The sequence below is a fragment of the Tympanuchus pallidicinctus genome, unplaced genomic scaffold, assembly GCF_026119805.1.
Source record: "Tympanuchus pallidicinctus isolate F22 unplaced genomic scaffold, pur_lepc_1.0 scaffold2, whole genome shotgun sequence".
NCBI classification, from domain to species: Eukaryota; Metazoa; Chordata; class Aves; order Galliformes; family Phasianidae; genus Tympanuchus; species Tympanuchus pallidicinctus.
In genome coordinates this window covers 32,624,757-32,646,146 of record NW_026294721.1, presented here as the reverse complement: position 1 = coordinate 32,646,146, position 21,390 = coordinate 32,624,757, and the positions used below count along the sequence as shown (strand labels likewise).

Here is a 21,390-nt window from a genome sequence, read left to right as displayed (position 1 = left end):
GTCCTGGAAAATATTCAAGAATATTTTGTGATATATATATCACAATATATATATTGTGATAGCAAAAAAAAAAAAAAAAAGAATTGCAACATACAGAGCTGTAAGACAGGTAAACAAGCAAACAAGCAAAAGAACAAACTTGAAGCTCTGTGAATGAATACAGTCCTTTTCACCTAGCTAGCTTGTTTCCTTGGTTCACTAATATTGCTGTATTCAGCATGGTCAAAAACTCATAGATAACTACTTTAAAAAAACAGCACTACTGTCTTGTGAGTAACATCAGCTCTGCCCCCACAATAAAAATTCGGTATATATAAAAAATATATATGTTATATATATTAATATACATATAAAAATAATATAAAATAATATAAAATAATATAAAAATAATAAATAATCAAAACTCTAGGATGTAGTCTTATGCATCTCCATAAAGCAGAATGAATATCTCAGATTATGGCAACCAGTCTCGCATCACATAAAGTCTGAGACACTCTGCCTGCCTCTTTGGGCTGTTAGGTCATCTATCCAAGGCTTCATATTGTCACTCCTTTTAGATGATGATACATTTAAGTACTGGATTTGTCTTCCAAGAACTCTGAAGCACAAAAGTAAGGCATGGAACTGTAATTTGTAGATCTCTCAACAGTAAGATATGTAACAGCACTTCCCATCAGGAGAAGTGAACCCACGTGCATTTAAGATGTCAGGCAAACCTTACTAATTACCAGCGATACTTGAATAGTCCCTATTCCACTTGAAGCAAAACTGCTGAAAATTTGTTTGCTTTCTGTAAAAAAGTGCTACCACACAGTTGAAATATCAAAGTACTCTTTGTATCCAAGGCATAGCTTCTTTGGACACCGTGTTTTCCACTCAAACAAATGGCCACATTTTTTTCTTATTAGAAAAATGTGGGCCACAAATACCACAGTGGGAAATGTGCCAGGCAAATAAATTACACAGCAAGTGCAAACAAGCTCTTCCCTGTCTACACCTAAAGGCTGGGTGATAACTATTAGCAGTTGTTTCAGCCATTCTTGGACTTCCAGAAGGGAAAACGAAATGAGAAAAGCAGGAGGGAGTGTTGACGTCCTGGAGAGGAGCATGGCATCAAACCACTCATTGAATGAAAAGTTCAGATGGTTTCTTAAGTGAATTAGTTTAATAAAATAAAATTCCTCATTAACCAGGAGGCACATTCTCAAAATGAGATCAGGCTCTAAAACGGAATAGAACAATATACTTGGTATGGTAAGTTTGGACCACAAAGATGAACCTCCAGCCAGAAAAAACATACTTCCTGCTGTATTCCTGACTTGTCCAGAAAAATAAGTCTGCTTTTAAGTAATATTGCACAATTTTGGCAAGAAGAACTTCCTAAAAGTATAGATTTTAATCTTTAAAGAGCATCTATTATTCTTCAAGGCAAACTTTTTTTAAAAACCTTTTGCAATATTTCCTTAGTCTGAGACTAAATAAGTCAAAAGATAAATCTTTAAGCACACCTGGGAAATCTGCAACTCCTGAATCCAACCACCTGCCCCTAAACATCTTCCATTTCTTCATTGATCATAGTGCAACCAGAAACAAAAGTTGAGCTGGCTCCATCACCAAATTTGGGGAAAGGCATTGCCCAACATCTGCGGGTTCTGAAGCTCTTCAGACTTCCACTATTCAAAAGGCACATCCACAGAAGCACAGTCAGGGCAGGATAGCGAAGATGCTGCCATGGTTTTACTTCAAATATTTCAAAAATCCCTCTGAGATAGATATTTTTAAATAGAATGGCGCAGCTCTGGCACATCAACCATATTTTCCACGCTGGTATGTATCTCATCTTGAAAGAAATTGTTCTGGATATCTTTTTCCAAGTAAAGTATGCCAAAAATCTTAAATACATTCAATGTCATCTCACTGTGAACCAAGTTAATCCTGTGAAGTTATTGTTATTGTTTCAATTATATGAAACAAACTACTGTATGAGACTGAATTAACAAAAAAATCAATTACAATCTAATCAATAAAATCAAATTTGTATTACAATTCATACTTTAAATCATAAAACATTCTTGCATAAGCTTCAGGTTAATTTCTAAAAAGGGTTGACATGGCATTTTGTCTTGCATTCGCAAGCTATCTTTTCCTATTAATTTGCTTTGAACAAACAAGTAAAAATGAAGAAAATAAAAAGGAAGTTCTTGCTCATGCTTCTCCCACATATCTCCGGCTGTGTGCACAAGCAGTTAAAACATGCAAATGCAGTTTGGAGGAAATTCGACATCTCTATTATAGATGAAAGGTAAACAAAAGCAGATGAAGGATTAGTGCAATTCCAAATTTAAGATATTGCTCTCAGTGACTTATAATAAAGTGGTGTTGCATACGGTGGCATGTTTTAGATGACATTTCAATTGTACAAGCAATTTGCATTCTATCTGACATTAAATAACGTTCTCGTTATTATGAATTCTGGCAGCATCCCTGTCTCCACAGCATAAAGATATGAACTACGAGGCACATCTTAATGAAGGGAGTAAGTTTTCCTGTCAATCTGAAATGCGAGACAAGGCTATACCTGGGCTAAACCTCCAGTAACATTATTGTGAGTTGCCCACTTCTGACATAGTACAAATCTTCAGCTAAAGCATTCTTCTTATTAAATAAAGATCTATAACTGAACACATGTATCTGTAATATCACTACAATCCAAAGAAAATTAAAAGACAGATTATGTCCAGGATATTACATGCACCACCACAGAGCACTGTGAGAATCTGGTATGATCCTGTTGCTAAGATACCTGGCTAATGCCACGGAAACAAGCCCTCCTTACTAATCTAGCACAATCCATGCATGCTTCCACATATTTTGGCAGGGGAAAGTAGGAGTCCACTGACAATGGCTTGGGATATTGCTAGCCAGCACTCCTGAATTCATACATTTTTTATCGCTGGCCGGTAAGCTTCAGCAATCTTAGCGAAATAAGAAATGTAACACTCTGTTAATGGCATTTGGGTGCTTTATGCCATTTAAAACAAGTAAGATTACTTTTTATCCTTCTGCATAGTCAATAAAAGTTGCTTAAAAAGGTAATTATTTAAGTGCTTTTGGTTGCAAAATTGTGGTGCTCCCAAAAATGACTGCCCTTAATCTTTGTGATTTGTACTGTAATATGCACATAAATGATGAACTGCATTTGCTGTCTCCATTGCCATCTTCAAGGAGAATGCAATGTAACAGTTTCGTGGATGCATACTGAATAAGCAAGTGGAAGAATAAGGTGGAATAATTTTAACACAAATAACTCAAAAGTCTGCGCTGTTTAGAACTGCTTCTCAGCTCTAAGCCCACCAGTAGCTCTTTGTCCAATAGATTAGAAAAGGGCAGGGTAACAAAAAAAAAAAAAGAAAAAGAAAAAGAACAGAGAAACTAGAGAAGTGGAAACAGAGAAATGGAACACACATTCTATGATGCATGTAAAAATCCTACATAGGAACAGAAGGAAACTGCTTCCTCAAACAGCCAGACTGGACTTCAGGCTCACAGCCAAGCAACAGAAATGTAATAGCTATCATTTTTAAATATGAAAGACTTGTCTTTGCTGATAAAGAAGTGCACTAATAAAATATTCCTACTGTGAATTCACCAAGAATAAAAACAAAGAATGTAAATTCACTGCCCATCTTTTTTGCAACATGATCTCAGTGAGCATCAGTGACAGTAGCTCTGTTGAGCTCAAGTTATGATAACAGTAACTTTTGCAGATGTTCATAGCTGTCAAATATTATTCGCTAAAATGTCAGAAGATGTGATAAAAAGTAAAAACATAAGAATTCCTCTGCAGTAATCAATTGAAGTCAGAAAGGCAGAGGTCATGCACTAATCCCTAACTATAAAACAGTGAATTGTAGAGGAATAATGGAAATTTTATACTAAAGCAAGCAAGCAACTGTGCATGCATATGCATGCCTTCATGTACACAAGTAAGTGAAAGACATGTATTTCCACATTACATTTTCTTCCGACTCATTCACAGTGCAGATTCGATGCTTTTTAAATTTTTTTAGAGCAATGTATGCATCACAGATAAGTGGCCCTAGAAACTGTTATTTTTATTCACTTATTCACTTTTTTTTTTTTTTTTTTTTTAATTGCTTTCCACTTCATGGACTCCCAAGGTCATTTTCTGAGACTTCTCTGGCAGGGGGCCCCATGGACACCCAACATCATTTACAGGGTTATGACAGTTGCTTCCCATATTGTACTCCTTATTGTTGTTGGAAACATACCTTACTCTCATTGATATAGGCCATATAAGACACAAAGATCAACATATGGAGAAGAGCCTCTACCTTTATTCAGAATGCTTTATATCTTTTGAAGTCCCCTGGGACTTTTGTGTAGTAAAACTATTTCTGAATAACTACCCTAGGGCAGCATACAAGGGTAACTGTATTATAAAACAGGAGATTGTTCATGACAATGAAAAAATAAATCAATAACAGGTGCAAGTATCTCAGAAACTGTTACTTCAACATAAATTGTCCCTGTAAGAAGGACAGAAAAATGTTTTTACGAACCTTTTACTTTTTTCAATTCTCACTGGAATCCAAGTCAGAAGAGAAAATGGCTGTTTGCTTAGAATAAAGTGTCTGAGCTATCTATGTGAACCTGACTGTAATGGCAAAGGATGGTGCAGATCAATATCCATCTTCTTCATTCCTGAAGTAATAACTTTCAATAGGAAAATCTATTTACTTTTACTTACCTTTATTTTATTTCATTTTGCTTTAAAGAAGTCCATTCCAGAGGGAGGGTTTAGATTGCAAACACCAGTTAACAAACTGATGATTTAACTAAGGACTACAGGCCAGTAAGCATGTTACCATTCCCTGTAGCCATTGGTTAGGGTTAAAGAGAAACCCATCTACTTGGAAAATTTATTTATTATATACACAATGAGTACTACAACACATTTAGCGCATACAACTACCAACGTATAGCACACACTGGAAAGGTCAATCAGAACCAAAGGGTAATTTGTCTAATCCTCACTTAGCATGTACCTAGAGCTGGCCCAGGTTTTTCCCTACAGTATCCAGTGCTCCCTGAGCCACAGACACCCACACAGCCTCATACAAGGGCTGCCAACTGCCAAAGGTAGTCATGGCACCATGCAACAGTTTGCCACAGGCAACTGACAGGCATGAAACTGATTTTTGCCCTTAAATCATAAGGGTCAGTCCCACCGTATTTTAAGATCCATGCATTTTCAAGAAAAGCAAATGGAACAAGAGAAGAAGGAGAGTAAAACATACATATTATTCACTTGCATGTACCCTCTTTCAAGAATTTGCATTCACAAGATAAATCATGTGGTTGATATGACCACTAATGTTATATAGTTCACATCTGTCAAAACAGTATATTTATTTTGTCTTCTCCATGCCCTCCAACTGGCTTTCAGAAGTAATACAAAATGGAAGTGATACAAAATGGAAGCACTTACAGTATCATCTAATATTTTCTATTAGAGGGTTTTATTTTAATTATGCACTAAAACTGTGCATCAGACAGCATAACACCTTTGCAATAATCACTGTTTTCAAGTTGTATTAGCTAGACTGCAGTGAAAGGCTTACTCATTTGAAATTCAATGGAAAAGCTGAAGCTCATTAGAAATTAAATATATTAAAGTACAATCATGTTTTCTGCAGTCACCAATTTTTCCTCCCTGCTGCTACAATCACCTACAATAAAATTAAAACTAGACTGCAATCTACCCTTTCTTAATATTTACAAGTAACCATCTGCTTTTCCGTAATACACATTTTCATGACTTTGGAAGCAACAGCATCCCTCACTATTCACAGCCATGTCAATATTGAAGCCCAAATAAAAGAGACTACAAGAGAGAATAGAAAGACAACACTTTATTCGCACTGCGAATTTTATTAATAATAATTGCTAATTAATCTTAACTGAAGCAGCAGTGTAAAACCCCATGTCTGAATTCCAGGTTCTTACATAAATCTCAGAGCACTCAGAGTGTGTATTTGTAACTAAGAAAGAGATCACCCGCATTAAAACCCTGCTTATATCAACTGCAAGGTGGGAAATAAATTAGAGACTCTACCCTCTTTAGAATCTGAGGGGAAACATATACTAATATGAATGTAACCTGATAAGACAATTAATTTCAAAGTAAAATTTGGAGAATACTAAGGATAAGTAAGATTTCACTGTCATTAATGTCTGCATATTTATTGGAAAGCAGGTTGCGTGATTGTGTGTGTGATGAATAAATGAACACTTAATTCTACAATTTTCTGTGTAGTTTACACACACAGGGTCTTCATTTCTATGTTTTTATTCTCTCTGTTATTAGGGTAACAGAAAAAAAAATCACAACCACATGGTGAAGTATCACTGCATGTATCAGTAGAACACAAAAGACAACTACTGAAGCTAAACAGAAGCCCAATAAATCTAAAGAAAAGCCATTGACAATTTTATAAAAAATAAAAAATAGTTTCAGTTGTTAAAAGGCACCCAGGGATTAGAAAAAATGTTCAGGGTCTTAAAGGTTTTAGAAGGTTGCTGGTTTTGGGTCTTGACAGTAATTTTTATTCATTGGTTTTTACCTGCAACAAATTTTGTTGTGAAATTTCATCCACCATTTTATTTCTCTTAATATTGAACTGAAACTCAGAATAATTGAAACAAGGTAGAAGCATCAGGAATTAATTAGGTGATTGCAGGAAAATCACAATATGTGATCAATATTTCTATGGTTAAGTAGCCCAGGCAAAGGATGAGAGCTGCTATACAGAGGAAGCTGTGTTACAGTAAAACACAAATGAAATACCTACTAGGGTAAGCAGTAAGTTAGGAGCTTTAGACATAATTATGCCATATATAATTTAAAGCTCAACTTCAAAGAAAGTAAGTGCTATTAATTATCCTCTATCCAACACAGCTCTTAAGATGTCAAATTAAAAAAGACTACTGATAATTGTATAAGTTATGGCAAACTGGCCCCCTTCAGCAGTGACAGGAGACAGCAGGGAAAAAAAGCAAGCAAGATCTACCTTTCCTCTCTGATATTTACAGCTACTCGCTCTTCATGCAGATCAAGAAAGCAATCACGTATGATCTGAATTTCCTCAGTCCTCCTTCAGGGACTGATCCTGCAAGTAATCCCTCTCATGAGCAACAGCTGCTGTATCAGGCTGGTATTTGGGAGATCACCCAGCCCTGCTGACCCGGCCCCTCGCCACTGCGGCACACGCACGTGTGGCAGAGCACTCACAAAGAAGGGCGCCCACTTCTGCAACTAGCACCCAGGGCAGGGAATGAACTCATTCTTCTGCCTCAGTGCCTTAACCTTTTAACTCGGGAGGTGTTCACTGTATCTCCCTTGGTCCTGCTGCTGGAAAGCACTGCTGCTCCCAGTGGCCTCATGTAAAGGGCTAAGTATTACAGGCAAATATACAGTTTAGGTTAATGTGCACATGAAGATTTATTTCCATAGCTATTTGTCTAATTTGGAAATACTTGCACATAATTAAGTTTCAAAGGGCTGAGGAAAGAAAATAAAAAGCTTGAAACTGTGTGTTTAACTTCTGCAGTGCCTTCTCAGAGTCCCATGTTCACATTTGAATTGTTTAAAAAGTGAAAAGGGGCTCTCAATCCTTGACTGTGTGTGTGTTTATACATATAAAACCAGCACAGTGCTTGTAACCTCAAGCTGTAGGGCAGACATTGCCATGACAGAGGAAATTATGTGCTGAGTGTGGAAGATAGTGTGTATTTCAAGCAGGTATTGCAATCTTCCTCCTGGCTCTTAGCCATTGCTCACTCATAACCTCTATAATTCACCAAAATTATATATTAAAAGCACATAATGAATGCTGATTTTTTTAGTTGAGTTGCAGAGTTAATAGATGGTTGTCATCATGCCAGATTACTGGTATGGAGTAATTACATTAAAGAGCAAGCAGATCCTTATCTGAGAATCAATCTCTTCAGATGAGTTTTCTGAGAAAAGCCAAGATGTACAGTTACTTACGGATATCCTCCCAATTCAGATCAATTGGGTCTTTCAGGTATTAGTATTCCAGGAGGTACTACTTCTTCAAAAATACTATCCTGGGAAATAAGATCATTTGATGTAACTTTTGTTTGATTTCAAGGGGAACCCCTTACCTAAATATCTTCAAGAAGCTGGCCCTTAGGCATTTTTGAAATTGAGAATTAGACGTTCAAATGTTGGATTAGTGCCTAAATACCTTTAAAAGTGTGGGCTTTGGAAAATCCCTTTGGGTGCCTATAAGCACCTGTAGGCATCTGGATCCCTTTAAAGATGGTCCCAAACACTGATTTAAGAGCTCATCTACTGCAAGAAGGGCTGACACCCTTTTCCTTCCTTCCACTTTCCCACAAATGACTTCTTTCCACCTCAGTGGCTGGTGTAGATGTTTGGCTGAGCACAAGGATAAGTCCTCGCATGCACACAGCCAGATGGGAAGCTGCCTCCATAGCATGTGCGAGAAGTGAAGCAGTAGTTTTCAGACTTCACAAGCTGCATGGACAAATGGGCACAGAGCAGTGCAGAGGTTATTGGTCCCTGGCCTTTAATAATAGCAGGTAAAGTAGAAATAAAGAATCTTTGAAAAATCACAGATAGTCCCAAGGGTTCTCTTTGCAATGACACAGCTCTGGTTGTTGACCTTACAAGAGAAAGTTCCTGTATCTCAAAGCTCCACCAAAGGACATTCACTTCAGTGACCCTACTAAAGGAAAATTAGGCATATAAAGTTGCAAGCTCTTCTCAGTGAAGTCAGTTCGGTGCTGGAAACAGCACGGAAGCAGTTCTCTTAATAATGTCATAATTTAACTAACCTACCTACAAGAGTAAAGATCTCATAGAAGACATGTGAATTCAGAAAGCAAGATCTGGCCTTGTGTACAGGGCAGTCCACAGCCTTTCTTGGATAATCTCTATTCACGATGTGTTTCCTAGTAATAGAGAGAGGCATACACAGTTCAGCCTGAGAGGACTGAGGCTTCATCTATCCCTAAAAGTGAATAGGTGTTATCAGTTTCTTCACACTGTTTCAACTTTGATAAATGTTTCTGATGCAGATGTTGACAGCTAGCAAAGAAAACGTGAGGATTTTAGTGCCCCGGTCACAGGACTCACTAAGTGACCACAACCTAAGTGACTTCCTAATGTTGCTTTCAAAATTTGATACATGTTTTTAGGTGACATCTGCTGAAAATTTTGGAAGAATGAGCTCAGCAAGTGATGAAGAGAAAGTGAACGGTACAAGAGATGTTACATTACCCTTCCCTTCTTACATAAAGGAGCTCTAAACATGTTGTCAGATACAGCACTTCATTCAAAGGAGTTTCACACATGCATTTTTAATCAGGATTATATTTCACACATATCTATCATCGCTCACAAGTGCGGCAGGCTATTCCCCCTTGAAAATGTATCAGCTCTCTGTTTGCTGTCAACTGTTTTGGTTTTTTTTCCTTTGTACAAATCTTCTGTTTGGTGACACACAGGACTGTTTTTGATGTATTTAAAACAAAACAAAACAACTACTTGGGATCAACACTGAAAAGGGCTGTACAATTCCCTAAGTACAGCACTTTTTTTACTGAGATTATATTTTAACTACCGTGTAGCTAGTATTAATAACTGACCTTAAATTATGCACTCTAAATAAAAATGTGATGGGTTATCCCAACTGCAAGCCAGAACTCTTCTGTAAGCTACATGGTTTTATTGAGCCTACCAATTTTGTACCGTACATTCTTACTCACTCCCATAACTATTTCCCCCATGAATTAGACAAGATGCAAAAGGTTTGCTCTCCTGTACTAGAAAACACACAAGGAATCCCCAGGTCCCTAACACCCGTGAACCCTAATCCTGTGGGGAGCAAAAACATAAACACATGCAAACGCATAAATCCTTTCTTCTCTGTTTAAGATGGTGAGAGTTTATCCGAATCCTTTATGCAAAGATACTTGTCCATGACGGAAATCCCTAAATTTCCAATAATTCAATCAGGACCTGAAGAACAGCAAATTACTGTAGCATTTACATTTGAGGTTGGTTCCGTGTACAAAAATTCTGTCACTGGTAACAGTCCAAAATAATAAGCATCTGCTACTGAGAACTGCTTCATATTCAGACTTGTGCAGACTAGTGTACCTATTAGTACTTCAAAATGTTCATGGCTAATCCCTGTTACAGAAAATGTTAAAAAAAAATGCGGGCTGAGCTGACAATACAAAAATCAAAATAAAAGCTACTGCACTCACTGTTGCTCACTGCTCATTCAGGAGGGGGGAAAGGTTAGAACAATAATCTCAAATTCCTTATGAAAAAGGAATACAGTAAGCATAAAATTGATGGAGTTCTACAGAAATTAAGTGGGATTTTGCAGAAATTACTCTAAAAAAAAAATATAGTAGCATTTACTGTGTAATTATATACTTTCAAAATGCTTCCCACCTCACAACTATCATGTGGCAAGCAGCAAGGGTTTTTTGTTTTTGTTTTTCCCACAAAATACAATAACTTCTCAAAGAAATCTCACCCAGGAAGAATGCAGTTCAACATATAAAATGAAACTATCAAGATTTTTCTTTTTCCTTCCTTATAATATTTTCTCCCTTCACCAAGAAGGGGGAAACCTTTTATGTGAAAGAGCTTGTTTAATGTCTTAAATAGTTTCCTTTGTTTGCTTGCTTTCCTCCTTACTGAAGAACCACAATGACATCCTGTAAAAGATGCTTCATGCATTAAAATGCTGCTCTACCAGAGCCCAGCATACTTCAGATTAATAAAACTTGTATCTTAAAATAGATGTAACCTAGAGAGGATGTTATGGAAGCATTTCAACAAAAACATCGCTTCACCACATAAAAATGTGCTACAGCAAAGCCCTTTTAAGAAACTCCCTCAGCTGGGAACTACTGTATATCAACATATGCCCTGAAAAATACATACCAACACCAATTGCACAGGGGCATTTTTCACATGAAGTAACTATATCTATATGTTGTCAAGCAACTGGTCATAAAAGCACTGAATAAAAAGGCATTTGAAATATGAGATGACTGAAAATACCACAGCTGATTTTTTTATATTCTCTGACAGTTAAGAACAAAAAGACTTTCAGACAAAGAATTCAGACTCTACACCACGGGGTGTTTGACTTCCAAAATGTAATGTAAAATATTGCCAAATATCTGACAGAACAAGCAAATGCACTGTAAAATGAATGCTTTTTAATGGTGTAAGACAGAGAGAACTTCTTGTTTCAGCAGAATCACAGAATTTTTAGTTACGCTCTACCTTATCATCAAATGAATCTCAACATCCTTAAGAAACTCTCTGGTGCTATATACTGCTGGCAGAAGAAAGCAGTAATAATATTTTTCCAGCATTATCTCTCCAATTCTAATAGTGAAAGAAGTAACTTCAAAATGACAGTATTTTGTGTGTATTGAATGTTATGGAAAGATAGGTCTTTGTGTACTAGCACTTTTAACACCTAATTAAAATCTCTTTATGGCTTCCTTAAATTCTATCATATTTAACATCAGTATTTGTAAGTGTCTCTCCAAATTCTCCTCTTCAGTGGAGGAAAATTCTCTTTATTTAAATCTCCATGTAGACAATTCCAGTCTGGAGTTCAGAAGTTCTAAATCCAGACAGGTTTTTCATTCTCTGTAGTCACCAAACAGGAGTAACAGAAAGTTTTTAAGGCAGACACCCAAGTCCTCAGCCACAGACAATGGGCAGGAGGAACCCCTGTGGCTCCAAGGCCACAGGAAGCCCCCAGAAGAGGGCTGTTGTGCTGTGTCTCAGGCCAGGTTGGCCCACACAAATCTCATGATTATAAGCAACAGGCGAAACAGGGACAGAATGAGATGTGAAGATTTGGAAAGAGGTGGGAGAAAAGAACCTTAAGTTCTTTACAGAGAAAGTGGTGAAGTGCTGGAACAGGCTGCCCAGAGAAGTTCTGGATGCCCCATCGCTGGAGGTGTTCAAGGCCAGAATGAATGGGGCTCTGGGCAGTCTGGTCTAGTATTAAATGTGGAGGTTGGTGACCCTGCATGTGGCAGGGGGATTGGATATTCATGATCCTTGAGGTCCCTTCCAACCCTGGCCATTCTGCCATTCTATGATCCTGGGCTACTCTTTCAGAAATAGTGATGAGAAGAAGGCTGAAAACTGACAATGCTTACTTAGGCTTTTTAGCCCTGGGAGGAAATTGCCTACCTAAATCTTTAACGTTCAGCAGCAGAATTCACAACTGATCTCATATTTAAGGTAAAGTTATGCCTAGGAAAGTTACAGCTGGAAGGTAGTGCAGAGAACAATATTCTTTCATCAGAAATAGAACTTCTTAGCAACTCTAGTGGTGCTTTCCACTGGCCTTCTCAAACAAGAACTCAAAATATTTTAAATACAGGGAAAGCAGGGAGGGAGGGAGAAGAAATAATTTTCACTGTTTTCACTGGTACAGGCTGTACGTTGGTCTACATCCTGTCGCAGGTCAATTGGGGGATGCAAAGTCAGAAGAAATAGAAGAGAAATTGACAAGATAAATAGCAATATGACCTTATGTTATCAGAAGTCACAGATGTTCAAAAGCCAATAGGAGATTACAATAAATTATTATTTATAAGTGGATGCTATTATGGAATAGTAAAAAAAAAAAAAAAAAAAAAAAAAAAAAAGGTTTATATTTCACATTTATATTTCACTTGTTGTGCCCTGAACAGTAAGAAAAATTAAACAGCACAAAACCTTTGTGCTGTTCATGGAGGACAGAGTAGAGAGGTACCCAGCAGGGACAGGAAGAGCCACTGAGGATCAAGGAGAGCAGTAAGCAAGATAACAGCTTGGAGCTGTTGCAACTGCTTGGAGCTGTCCAACTCATTTGGATTTCTTCTGTCTTCTACTAGGAGTGAATATGACTTAGAAAAGGCTTTTTTAAAGGTGGCCTGATTTGATTTGAGGTATTGATCTTGATCAGAAATACCAAGTAAACTTGAGCACTACATTAGGTTGTCTGACAACAACTGAACAATGGACAAGAGATGGGGATGTAAGGGTTAGCATTTTGCTTTCTCCAACAGATTCCTTTTGACACTATTTCTCACAGCTCTGAGTTTATAGTAATGATGGAGTGCTTTGTAAGTATAGAAAATAACAAATCCAAATGCCTGTTGAGACTGTAAGAAAGACTTATCCTGCTGAAGAAAATGAAAATTCTGTTATGGATAAAATGCGGAGCCAGGTTTTCCCTCTGTTTTCTTAGAAAGCATGGGAATTTCTCTAAGACTGTACTTTTTGTTCCTCTAAGCTACAGCTCAAGCCCTCTCTCTATACATAAGGCTGTCTCATGAGTTTTCCTCAAGTTTCCCTCGAGAAAGGATGTTCTCTAAGAAGAAGGGATGAAAATATCCGGCAGTCCTGGATGAACTGAACTGATAAAAAGGAAAGGAGTGACTGTCAGAATTTCTGTAGCATTTTTATGATTGTTGCACTATCAGTCCAGAGCCGTATCTCCTGAACATAGAAATGAAAAGTAAACAAAAAAACAAACAAAAAACCAGCCTATATGCCAACCACTTTAACTTCTCAATCAGACTAGTCTCTTGAGAAGAACTGTAAAGCTTGCTAAATATACTGCGTTATTTTTCATTTTTCAGTTGTACTCAAGCTCTTGAGAGAGACCATGAGACCTGTATCTGAAGTTCTCCAGGGCTGAACTGCTGATCTCCACTAGAAATAATACGTGAGAACTGAGAAGAAAGGAAAATGAAAAAAGAGGAGACGTTATTGCAATTATATTTTTAAGCCATTAATTTAAAAATGTCTAAAACCATATTTAGATTCCTGAACAGAAGACACAGAGATTTCTAAAACTCATCATTTCTTAGTTAGAAAATGGAACTTTAAGCTGTGCAACATTTTGGAAAATAAAGACTGTGACATGACAAAAATTATTACACATATGAAGGAGGAAGTGAAGGTTCCTAAGCTTAGTCATTGGCTCAACTACAAGCAATTCAGTCTTTATCCTACTGGACATTAAAAAAGAATTTCTTACAGCATTTTTTTGAGAGGGGAAAGAAAGAGATAAATAGCACTCCTCTACATTCAATGAGTTTTCATAGACGACTTTAATATTGCATGTAGTCTGCTGCCGCCAAGATATTATCTTGCTTTACTCATATCCGTGTTATATGAATTTTATCTCTTCTACTGAGTGTAGAACTACCATCAGGCTTTTCTCTGTTTCACAGATGAACAAATACAGAACCCTTGTACAATGCCCTCAGCACATTCCCAATTAGCCTAAATCTACTACTCCAATGTTACTTTTAAAAAGTACCAACAAAAACAAACAAAAAAAAACAAGTCGGACTAATCATTCTCTTTCCTAATGGTAAAACCTTCTTATAAAATCATTCTTATTGAGGAAGTAATATCTCCAGATATCAAACAGAAATCTTAGGGAAGAGAAAAATGCGGTGTATATATTGTTGAATCAAATGAGAACCCATCTGTGAAGATTAATTCAGCAGGAATTCATTCTGTGTATTGCTTTGTTCTGTACTGAACATAAGAATGAAATACAATCATGTAATACAAATGATTAATTACAGTCAAGAGAATAATGTGGTGCTCAAACATAATCATATTACCCATGGACACATCTCAACAGGCTTGGATGTTGAGTTTTGAGAAGAAGCGTCATGACAGCAAATGATTAACAGAACACTTCTGAACTTGCACGTTAAAACAGAGCTGGTTTCTTTCATTACAGCAGATTATAAGATTTCATGATACCAGTTTGATCAGGAATACCATAAGAACATTTGTAAACTTGCTTGTCACAATCATACCTTGCTGTTTTCACAGATAATTTAAAAAAATAATAAATACAGTATTATCACTATAGTACACCTGAAAGTAGGTCTCATTCATGATTAAGTTTACTACTATATGTTCAAACATTTATTTGTTTCAACTTTGAGTTGCCCATTAGCTCAGAGTAAATAGTTGTCAGTGAGAGACCAGGGAAGATGGATCAAATATTTGAAAAAAATCCACTGGGGGAGTGTTATGTAGGCAATCTAGAAAAAGCTCTGAATATATCCTAAAATGATCAGAGGCCAAGAGAATGTTAGAGCAAAGTGTTGTTATACATACTAATTCTGTTTTCAGTCTTTTGCTCTCTGCTTGATAATCATAGAGGGTCATCATTAGAGACAGACTGTGGGTACAAATTCTTGCCCTCCAGGCATTACGGTCACTCTTGTAACCCACTGCTACTGGACCACTCTATTTTTCTGCTTGTTTTTCATCTGGCTCTTAACTTTCAACTGAGGAAAACAGAAATGAAAAAGATCAAGGCTCTGAAGAGACTGTGAGACATCCCGTTGCATGTAGCATGCTTCTATTTACAAAAACTATGAAATTTAGGAAAATTTTATTAACTAGATGACCTTCATTATTCTGCAACTTTATCTCTCACAGTTGTAATGTAAAAAAGATAGAATCAATCCAATGTATTTAAAGATACATTGAGATGCATATTGATTTAATAGTTGTAATTTTTAAAAAATCCTTCCAGAGGAGTAAAGGAGAACTTAGAACAACCTAATAGACATGGTAGGAAGCAACCTCCAGTGGTAACAGAAGCAGATCTGAATTCACAAGACAGACTCTCCTTTTACTTCAGTATGCTTCTATTTATTATGCATCTTCCGAGGTTCAGAAAACTCCTCTCAACATACCTCTCATACCTCATACCTCTCAACTCCTCTTGCACCTACTGGTAAGTGCACTGAAACGCAATATACCATTTCTAGTGCCAATACAACTGTGATTAAATTAATCTTATCAAAAAATATAACACTAAATCAACTTTTGCTGCAAAAATAAAAGCAAATCATGTTGTGTGTCAAGTTACCAAGTCATATGTAACAATTTTTACTGCCATAGACCTCTCCTTATCTTCCTATTCCTGAAAAATGTAGCTTTTTCTAGAAAATACTTCATACTTCTAATAAAGGAAAAAAAATATTATACAGCTGACCTCTGGGATTCTTTATTAGTTTTCCCTCAATTCCTCTGCTTCCTTATATCTACACTACAAATTCCTAACCACATACTTTTGGCATGCTTTTTGTTTAAAAGAAATAACATACTTCTAATCCAGATGCTAAGATTTGCCTTGTTTACTCAGGTATTTAAGAAACAAATTTCAAAGTCTGAGCCAAAGAAGATGAGTAAGATCAACCTTCTACAATAATGGAAATGTGCAGCTTGTCAACACTATTAGGTACTATCACTCAGAATATACACCCTACTGAGTCCCAGTTTTCAGAGTCTGTAGCAGTAATGATTGACCTCAAAGAAACCACTTGATTTACATCAGGGATTTGGGGTTTTAAGATTATCTTTGTACAGCTTCAAAAAGCATCTACAAACTGACACTCAATTCATTTTGCCAGGTGTTAATATTTGTTCATTTTCAAATAAAATCCTTTAATAAATTCACTGCTGTTAAGTTTTCTGGTTGAGAAAAACAAAAACAAAAAAAATTCCCTGGTTCCCAGGATATTTGTGTTGTACAAATACTGTACCCGTATTTCTTTTCTATTACTGTCACTTAATATAGAGGGGGGAAAAAACAATGGATGTGGTAAGCTATAATTTTGTTTTTCTTAAAGTACTCCCAATTCACTAAAAAAAAAAAATAATAAAAAAAATCTGAATGCCCCACAGTCCTTCTGTGCATTGAATGACAAGGAATCAACAAGCCGCAATTTGCAACTTCAATATATTTTGATCATCACGGTATTTGAAAATCCTTTTCTTTCAATTTCTGATACACATGCAAGGTCACCAATGCAAGCCATGAAGAAGAATTTCTTCCACATGTAGAATCTGAGAAAACTATCCTATGTTGTCTCTGACACTGACCACCACAACAGGAAGAATGTGGTGGAAGGGAAACATAAGTAGTACTAAGTCATCCTTTCTTTCCCTGCTTCACTCTTCCAAATTGAGGAAGGTAATCCACAGTCTGTTTCTCTTCAAGTGTTAGAATAAATAGGTGCTCTTTCACTTCATCAGTCTCCCTCCCATCTAAATTCATCACATAGATAACAGTAGCCACCTAACATTAATGCAAACCTAGTTTGTAGGAAACACCTCCGTCTAGCAGCATTTTTGCCACTCAATATGCCAGTGGATAAGTTGCCGGTAAGAAATACGTGTTTCTATACATGTTGCACTGTCGTACCCTCTGCATTAACAACCAACTTCTCTCTGCTTGCTTGCAGTCAGCTGCATTTCTGTTGTCATCCTGAGTTAGGCTTATCTATTAGCCACTTCAAAAAAATGCACAAGGCATGGGGTTTTCTTGTTTGGTTGGTTTTTTTTTCTTTCATTTTCATTTTCTTTTATATCATTATTGAACTAAGACTCAAAAGTTTTCACTTTGTTGCTAACAAATGCCTATTTTAATCAAGCCCCAGACAAAGCGGCCCACAAATGCATTTATTATTAAAACAAACTTGTTTAAAAATTCAAATCTTAGCTTATTAAAAAATATAATAAAGACTTTTATGTAGTTTAGTATGCAAGAGTTAGATTGCTTGACCTCTCTTTTAATGACTTAATTAGCTGTACTAAAGCCCAGCTGGGCCTCTGCTGACAACATAGCTAGATATTTCAATCAGGCAGTGTTATGGAGAATAAGTAATAAATGCTACCTTGTCGCCATACAGTCCCAAACCAGAGTGCATGCTGGTAATGCTAAATTTGATCAGTATGCCTCATATTTCAATTAGTCGTGGTCTGAATCACTAAAACTGTGTAATGTGTATGAATTCCTGACATCAGATACAGAGCTACAGGCTCCCACAGTTAGAACCCATTGAGTTTGCTTTTATTAGCAGCCAATTAATGGCCAAAATCTGCATTGCTTTTAAAATTTATAACCTCTATTCCAGCTGCATCCATGGCTCCTAGTATACTGTATACAATCAGATCCATATCACTGTCGCAAGTCAAACAGCTGCAAACTGTATTCTGTCTGCAGAACTGAAAAATCCTTCCATACAGAAGCTTTTTTTTAACCTCTTAGAAGTTCTTTTCAAAGCCCAGCAGCACTAGTCACTTTGTGACAATGAGCGATTTAATACAGAAAGAAAGAAATCTACACCAAGGTAACCTCTTGGGATGTGCTAGGTTTTCAAACGAATGAAACCCTATCACTTTGGCATAGCACAAGGGCAAGCAAAGCCATTTCTCCTGACCAAGGCTAAGAAAATATAAACATATAAAACCCGACCCTCGTTGAAAATTAACCCGTTGAAGGCTAGAGATTCATTGAAAGATCTCACGAATACAGAGATTAATATTTTAAACCATCTCTCACAAATTTGTAACACTGGAAATTGTAATACAGAGTACAGCAATCCTTACAAGATTATTGCTCATGCCTTTTCCCTCCCAAATGATTTTATGAATACTTGAAGATTTCTAGACTTTATTCTTCGGAATGAGTCTCTATTACTGTTATATGATATTGCAGGAAATTTTGATGTGATCAGATTCAGACATAAAGCATAGTAGCTTTACATACTGGTAATACCAGGTCATAAAGCCATATGATAAAGGCATATTTGACATCTGAAATTATGCTATTACTTTTTAAAAGTCATTTACCATATATAAAAATGTACAGGCTTGCAACATTTTTGGACATCTAATATTCCAGTGTTATCTGACACAAACTGTGAATGTTTCTGTTCTTTCCCCTCTATCTAAGCCACTGACCAAGTGAAGAAAGAGGAAAGGAGAACAGGAAAATAATAATAATAAAAAACAAACAAACAAACAAACAAAAAAAAAAAAAAAAAAAAAAAAAGGAAGAAAAGGCCTGCATTTAAAATTCGGTGATATGGTAGTGAACAACAGAAAAAAATATTCACCTGGTTAAGTGCCTCAGTTTTATACATGGGAGTGTGAAAAAGCACTTCTGCAACAGTAATACACGGTAATAAAAATGTTGTGCTTGGATAATACAAACTGCTGTCATGGCTATTTAAAAGACAATAAAATCCTATTTTATAAAATTCAACCACTAATAGCCAGCATTCTTTCTAACTGCTTAAATACTGCAGTAAGACTCCTAATGCCACTGTGAAATCATAAGCTAGTACTTCAAAGGTGTTCTATCTGTTACAAATTTAATCTTCCCTGGTATGTCACAACTCATTTCATCCCAGAAGCTTTGAGATGCAGCATAGCAGCATTTTTGTTGTCCTAGGCAACATGAACCAAACTGTTAAATACCTGTCTGATGCCCCCAGAATGATCGCAATAGTATTACTTACAGGATTTACAATAATGGCTGTCATGAAAAATTGAAATTCGTCTGTTCCGCTTAATTAAGGAAAAAAAATTCAGCGTGTTTGATTCTTCTCAGTGCTTATGAAATATGTTGGAAACGTTTTATGCTTCTAATTAGATAAAAAAAACAACCAACCTAAAAACATTTCAATGAACTAAAATAATTACACAATAGGATATTTATTCTAAAGCTCACTCGTCTCCTGCCAAAGCCAGTAGAGATGGACAGAACGCAGGTGATAATTGACACAGGTGTGAAACTGGTGTGAAAGAGGGGTGACAGTCACACCGGGGCATAACATGGGATTTTTCTCCCTGTGTTATATCTATTTTTACAGATAAGCAGGTCTATGCAGGACATTCCCAGACTGGCACCTCTTTTTCCCCTGAGAGTGAGTAACCCATATTTTAGGGTTATTCATTTGAAATTAAGAAACAAAGCAGAGTAGTAAAAACACGAAAATAAATTGAATTAGGATTGTACGTGATTGGCTTAATTGTCTCCCACGTATGCTCATGTTACGGCTTTCTGAACGTCTGGGCAAAATAGGCTTTCAAAAGACATGAAAGAAATCATTTCTTTTAACACACAATGTAGACAGACATCTCACAAATACCTGGGATCCTCTCAGAATGCCGTCCGTTCACACTGTGAAAGATCTCCCTAGGAGAGATGGGGCTTACTTCGAAATGAACTGTTTGCTTCAAGTCTCCCAGATAGGTGCTGCCAGCTGAAATGGAAATAGATCATTTTCAAAGAAAAATAGAGAGGAAAAAAAAGCACAAAAGCACAGGGCTCTACCAAGTTTAGGCAGGATAAACACATGTGTTTTAGACTACTTAGTTGTAACCAAGAGGGATCCCTTTGATTTTTGAATTTTTACACACATTTCAGATAAAATCAGGAAGGAAAAAAATCCAGCACTCCAGAACATCAAGTGGATTTGTGACTCTCTCTGGAGGACTCTGGGTCCTTACAAACATATGAATGGATTATGCTGATTTTATACATATTTAATCATTGTAATCCACATGTTTTGATATATGATCTGCAACCCATATTACAAATCGAAGAAATTTATCCACTTCATAACACCTCTATGTCATAAACAAAATATTTCATTTAGTAAATAAAAACTTGGCTGAAAAAAAAAAAAAAAAGACTTCTACAAGTACTTTTCGGCTTTGGAATTTCAGGGACCAATTGAACAAAATAATAGACTGAAAATGGATTTTTTGGATATAAGTTTGTAAGTGTAAAATGACAGTGTTGGTTTGTTTATGCTTTTACTGTCTTATTCTTAGTATTTTAAAGCATTATTTATTTTTTTAAATAAAAACGTACATGGATCTTTCCTCTGTATCTAAAGCTCTGAAATATGTTTCATTACGCAGTTGATCAGGCTTAGATTATGAGGAGGTTTTAGCTCTGCTAATTCTGCTATTGTATAAGGAATAATCAATTGCTGTTTTCCTACTCATCTGATTTCCTAAAAGCCCATTACAGGTTGTATAATCTAAACAATACATACAGGGACACAAAAAAGAAAAGAGAAAAAAAAAGGGGGGGGGAAAAACAGCCCAATAAGTCTGAAATAAAAGATCATGCATAAGAATAAATACACACTAAAAGGAGCAGTAAGAGCTCAAAGACAATTATGAAATAAAAATGCAGAAGCTCTAGAAGATATTTTTGAAAGCCCAACAGCAGTGTCAGCCATGCTCTGATGCCTACCAGTATAAAGTGATCTGAGTGGAAGAAAGGAATCCCTTTCTTCTGGACAACACAAAAAACTTTTATAAACATATCATTGGAAAATAGCCTCAACAATCAAGAATGGAAAAGATAACAATGCCAACATTAAAAAAAAAAAAACCAACGTATTTTTTAAAAAATATAGCCAGAAGGGCAG

The 21,390-nt window shown here is 36.4% G+C and overlaps 1 long non-coding RNA gene across 1 annotated transcript in view; it reads right to left on the bottom strand.

Annotated features, from left to right (window-relative positions):
- Window positions 1-1,679: 1,679 nt before the first annotated feature.
- The window catches only part of LOC128080640 (uncharacterized), a 37,119-nt gene continuing 17,408 nt past the window's right edge, over window positions 1,680-21,390 (bottom strand). Inside the window, exons 3-4 of the long non-coding RNA XR_008206824.1 lie at window positions 20,095-20,208; window positions 1,680-1,840 (exon numbers count right to left, since the gene is read on the bottom strand). This is a non-coding gene — a long non-coding RNA (uncharacterized LOC128080640). The remainder of the gene's footprint in view (window positions 1,841-20,094; window positions 20,209-21,390) is intronic.